Here is a 5,803-nt window from a genome sequence, read left to right as displayed (position 1 = left end):
CTCGATCACCGCTTTACTCATCCGCTTGCCTGTCGCCCACCAGGTCACCCTGGTACTTGCACCCCAGCCTTGCACTTACCCTATCCAGGTCGTGACTTTGGCGGCTTTCCCACTTGCATCTCCTCCTCAGTCCTGGAGTTTGCATCTCCTCTTGGCCAATTAGGTCTTAGGACTCCCGGCCAATTGGGTCTTAGGACCCGCTTCCTGATTCGACGGGAGAAGAAGCAGGAAGACATTAGCGGAAATGAATTTGCTAATGTCACACAAGTGGGCCCAAGCCCACCCTTTTTGAAGCCAATTAGAGCCTCAGGCTCTAAACATGTGCTTAAAAAAAAATCCCCTTTGAAATCCATGCATCCGGTGCCCTGCATTAGGGGCTGAATGTATGGATTAGGGGGGCCCCTAATGAGCAGCCGCCACTGGTGTCCCAGGTCTTTTATAATTCTTTAGTGTATACTACAAGAAAAAAAAATTGCCCTGCACCGCTAAAGTTGGGCTAGAAGAAAAGGTGGCAACCCTAGATTGGACACAGCTAATACCATGGTAAAAAGACACTGTAATTTGCCCTGATTTGTGATCAGATGTTGTCAGGGAATGCATGTCCATAGTGCAGATGGAGTTTCTCCGCCATGTGCAGACTGCCAACTGGCCAGCAGATGTTCATAGTCGTGGGCATGGGTGCATGCATGCGCACACCTATCACTAATGCTGGCACCAAACAGGCTTTTTAAACAGGCTTCAGTATGGGCTCATTGTTGTTTGGTCTGCAGCTTCTGTGTGTTGTCTCCTGATTCATTTATTTGACCTCTGATCCTGCCCCGGCTTACTTCTGACCTGCTCTTGTCTGCTTCCTGCCCCGACCTTAGCGTGTCTCTGGATTCTGCTTCTGCCATCTGTTTCTGCTTCCGTTGCTGAGTTGTTTGTGACCTGACTATCTTGCTGTCCGCCGTCTATGCCTGATTTGCCCGACTGTTACTGACCCAGTTCATCTGACCCTGCATCTCGCTCATCCAGCCTGCTACAGTTCTTCAGTCCAGCAAGCTCTCATCTGGCTCCATCTGGCTCCTGTTTCCAGCTGCCTAGCACAGTCTGCTGCCAGCCAAGCTTTGTCCCACTCATCTGCCACCAGCCTATTCTGCTGCTACATCCACCTGCTAACTGCTGCCACACAGACTACTGGCACTCATACCTCGCTGTGCTCCTCTGCTGTATCTCACTACCAACAGCCCCTGAGCTGGAGCTGTACGAGAGGCCTTCCTCCACACATCAGGCTCACTGACTAGGTATGTGACAGCTGTGTCCAAAGCACACATTGGTCACAGAGCGCACCCAATGTGCCCTGTGGTGCGAGGGAGGAACTCATGGGAGGCCATCCAGGGAGGATATTTTTACATACAGTTTACAGTACTTTATGATAATGATAATTAAATAATAGATTTTTTTTTAATAATATAAAAACAAATAATATGGCATACCTAGCATATTTGTCAGCCAGGTAGAGTTGATACCTCATCCCTTTAAACCCAAACACTTATTACACAGGTTCTGTGGCTGATTAAGGTGGTAATTAAACTCACTTGGTGCCTTCTCTGCATTAAAGCGGAGGTCCACCCTAAAGTGGACCTTCCGCTCATCGGAACCCTCCCCCCCTCCGGCGCCACAATTGGCACCTTTCAGGGGGGAGGGGGTGCAGATACCTGTACAGTACAGGTATCTGCACCTACTTCCGGGATAGCTCTCTGCGGAAAGGGGCGTAGATTATGCCCCTTTCCGCAAGTGCCTGCCCCTTTCCGCAAGTGCCCCGCTGCCTGCTGGGAAACACACAGATCCCAGAGGCAGCGGGGACCGTCCTTATTGCGCAGCGCGACTCGCGCATGCGCAGTAGGGAACCGGGAAATGAAGCCGAAAGGCTCCATTTCCTGATTCCCATACCCAAGATGGCGGCGGCAGGACCCGAGAGACGATCTAGAGATCGGCTTCGGGTGCCGACATCGCGGGCGCGCTGGACAGGTAAGTGTCACTATTTTAAAAGTCAGCAGCTGCAGTATTTGTAGCTGCTGGCTTTTAAAAAAAAAAAAAAAACGCGGAGTCCCGGCGGACTCCCGCTTTAAATTAGCCACAGAAGGTGTGTAATTCATATGTGTTTGAGTTTAAAGGGATGGGGTGGCAACCCTACTGTCAGGGCAGATACTTTTTACATCCTCTAGCTTTGCACAATATTTTTAGTAATAGTTGTGAAGTTAACACACAAAAATGAACCAGCGCTGCACAGCTATGAAGCACTAACTACAAGGCTAGATGCGAGTGCATGCAGCTAGAGTCATCCAAAGGAGACTGGTAGCAAGGAACACAAACAAACAAAGAACTGTGCAAAAGCTTCAGGTCGCCCCAAGTTGAGCTGTTGAGAAAATCAATGTTAGTTAATGAAGCCGTCTTAATCTACACTACACCAGTCACTCCGACTTCAAAAAAGGTTCCTGTACTACTTCAATCCGACTTCTAGGTGCCCATTGATTTTAATGGAAGTTGCCTCCAAGTCAGATCTCCATCTATATTGAAGCGACAATGTCGCCTCTCTCACTGAATAATCATCTCTCGAGGGGGAACTCCACACCAAATTCTAAGTAAAAAACCGTCATGGGTTCCCCCTCCAGGAGCATACCAGGCCCTTAGGTCTGGTATGGATTTTAAGAGGAACCCCCCTAAGCTGAAAAAACGAAAAATCCATACCAGACCCTTATCCGAGCACGTAGCTCGGCCAGTCAGGAAAGGGGGTGGGGATGAGCGAGCGCCCCCCCCCCCTTTGTTGAGGGCATGCAGCCTGGTACGGTTCAGGAGGGGGGGCACTCGCTCGTCCCCACCCCCTTTCCTGGCCGGCCGGGCTGCGTGCTCGGATAAGGGTCTGGTAAGCTGAGCACAATACCTGGCAAAGTTTAATGCCAGGAGGGAAGTTTATGTGGAAATATGTGAAGGGTTGGAATAGCAGTGAGTGTGTATTGGAGCCCTGCAGAGTTTGCAGCCCCCCAAGCTAACATACATCTCCTAAGCAGGAACACATCACTATCTCCCCAAGCATTCTGTCCAGATAATGTGCAGTTCATTTATGACCTTTCCGTTTAACCCTGTGTTATCCAAACTCTGTTCAATGAAAAGTGTAAACTCACCACATAAACACTCTATATACAAAATAAAATTCCCCAATAAAGATCAGACATGTGAATACCTCCTCATTTGTCCCTCATTTTGGTCAGATCTATATAGATGTATATAAAATGCACTTTTTAGCTATCAAAAAAGAGTTTTCCAGCACTAAACTTTTCATCTGATTTCTAAATTGCTGCATTTGTAAATTCCAAAAGCCAATATAAAGGAATAGTAGTGGTAAAAAAAAACACTTGTGGGTTTAACCAATCTTGTTTTTTGTAAAATTCTCCTTTAAGGGGCTCGGCAAGGGGTGTGTCCTATGCCTGCATACTTTTAGGTATCCCTCATTCCTATCTCTAAAGTTGGGAGTTATGACTTTTAGCTATACTGTAATTTTGAAATTTGTGTTTGCTACAAAAAGGAGTCATTCTGTCCTAGACAATATTAGCAAAATTTGAACACACAGCTCCACCTAGCTGCAGAATTAAGGCATAGACACTCAAAAACTTGCAAAAGAAAGTGCACACAAAAAAATCAAGCAGTGAACAGACAAGTATAAACAACGGCTTTAATAAAAACATGTCACACTTCAACATAGCTGGCAGCAGTGAACATATAACCTTGCAGCACGTGCTCCATGTACCATCCTGTCTATAGCCTGAAGTATAATGCGTCCGATACCGTCTGATTTGTGTTGCTAGGTAACCCTGGGCAGTTCATCTCCCCTGTTGTGACACAGCATGATAGCAACAGCCTGGGGACCAGAGTCCATCAGAAATATTGACACGTGCTTCATTATTTCATATACTGCTTGGTGGATGCTGCACTCCATAATGTCATGAATCCAACATCGGATAGATACACATGAAAAGCGTATATTATGGCAGGCCGTTGGTTCAACTCACCAAACTAGAACCATAGTTGTCTGCCAGAGTGCTCTTTATTTTTTTGCAAAGAGAGCCAATGAGCCATGTAAATAACGATCACATAGCTAGAAATAATGATTGTTACGCAAAAGAACACATGACTAGAGCATTACGTATTATTAATTAAAGTATAACGGAAAATCTTTTTTTTTTGGATAGAGTGGAAAGGGATTAGAACACCTGTCAGGTTTTTATTGCTGTCTGTGTCACCGTTAGGGGGATTCCCCCTCTTATCACTGAGAGTGAAAGTGAAAGAAAACCCCAAACGTTGGGTTGTCACCTGAACAGGTACAGAGGGGTAATATTCCAATGGGAACTCGTTCTGGTGACTACCAGGGTTTTGCCCTACTATGTAGGGATTTCCTTCCCTAACTTTCTTGTGTTCTCCTGGCCCCTCCCTCCTGCCAAGTGCCCCCACTGCAAGCTGGCGCAATGCTTTACGCAGGGATATGCAATTAGAGGTCCTCTAGCTGCTGCAAAACTACAAGTCCCATCATGCCTCTGCCGCTGGGTGTCACACTTGTGGCTGTCAGAGTCTTGCTATGCCTTATGGGATTTGTAGTTCTGCAACAGCTGGAGGTCCTCTAATTGCATATCCCTGTTTACAAGCTCAAAATAAATATATGCACATTTTTTTACCAGCAAAAAAAGTTAATTTAATATATTTTTTTTAAAAAAAGTTAACTTATCCTTTTTAGTAATTGTAAAGTCTTGTTTTTTTTTTTTTTAGGTGAAAATAACAAACATGTTTTACTTACCTCCTCTGTTGCAGTGGATTTGCACAGAGCAGCCCGGTTCCTCCTCTTCTTGGGTCCCACTTTTGTGATCCTGGCACCCCCTATTGAGTTCCCCCACAGCAAGTAGCTTTCTATGTGCATGAGCCGAGCTGTAGCTCCCTGTGTCTATTCAGACACAGAGCTGTAGCCCAGACCCTCCCCCCCTCTCTCCTCATTGGCTCACTGCCTTTGATTGACAGCAGCGGGAGCCAATGGTACTTCGCTGCTGTCTCAGCCAATGAGGCAGGACAGCCGAATCTCTCTTGTAACATCACTGGATCAAATGGAAGCTCAAGTAAGTATTAGGGGAACCGAGAGGGGCTGCTGCACACAGAAAGCTTTTTATCCTAATGCATAAAATGCATTAAGATAAAAAACCTTCTGCCTTTACAACCACTTTAAATTCAGGAACAAAGACATCATTTAAAACTGACCTCCAGGAAAATCGTTTTTTTAAATACATATACTGTAAAAGAGTCGTTGTACCTGCCAAAAGATTTGCAAATTTCCTCTATCCATTTCTAAGAGTTACACAGCTCTGTCAAACAGCACAGCAATGTCTGACAAGGCAGAATACCAGATTTTTCTTAGTTGCATTTAAAGGCTAAATTCACTTTAAAAATAATAAATAAATGCAAGTTTTTTTGCTGATATCACATCTGTTTTTTCTTCTAAGGAGCCTGCAGAGCATTGCACCTGCAATCAGCAGATCATGGGTGCAATCTCAGGCTCCTGCAGACTCTCAGCATAGCTGTCTGTCTGTACCTCCTACAGGCAGACAATTGCCTGAGAGTAGGAAGATGAATGGATGATAAGAGCGCTCACTGGTAAACTCGTAGTTCATTGAGAACTACAAGTTGTCAACCACAATGGCTGACGATACTTGTAGGCATTCATTTACGGGACACTGTTAATGAATGATACAGCTGTGTGGACAAAGCCCAGCACAGCCACGCT

The sequence above is a fragment of the Lithobates pipiens genome, unplaced genomic scaffold (assembly GCF_037356315.1).
Source record: "Lithobates pipiens isolate NorthernLeopardFrog02 unplaced genomic scaffold, aLitPip1_a1.2 Scaffold_19, whole genome shotgun sequence".
Lineage (NCBI taxonomy): Eukaryota > Metazoa > Chordata > Amphibia > Anura > Ranidae > Lithobates > Lithobates pipiens.
Note: the sequence above shows the minus strand (reverse complement) of the source record.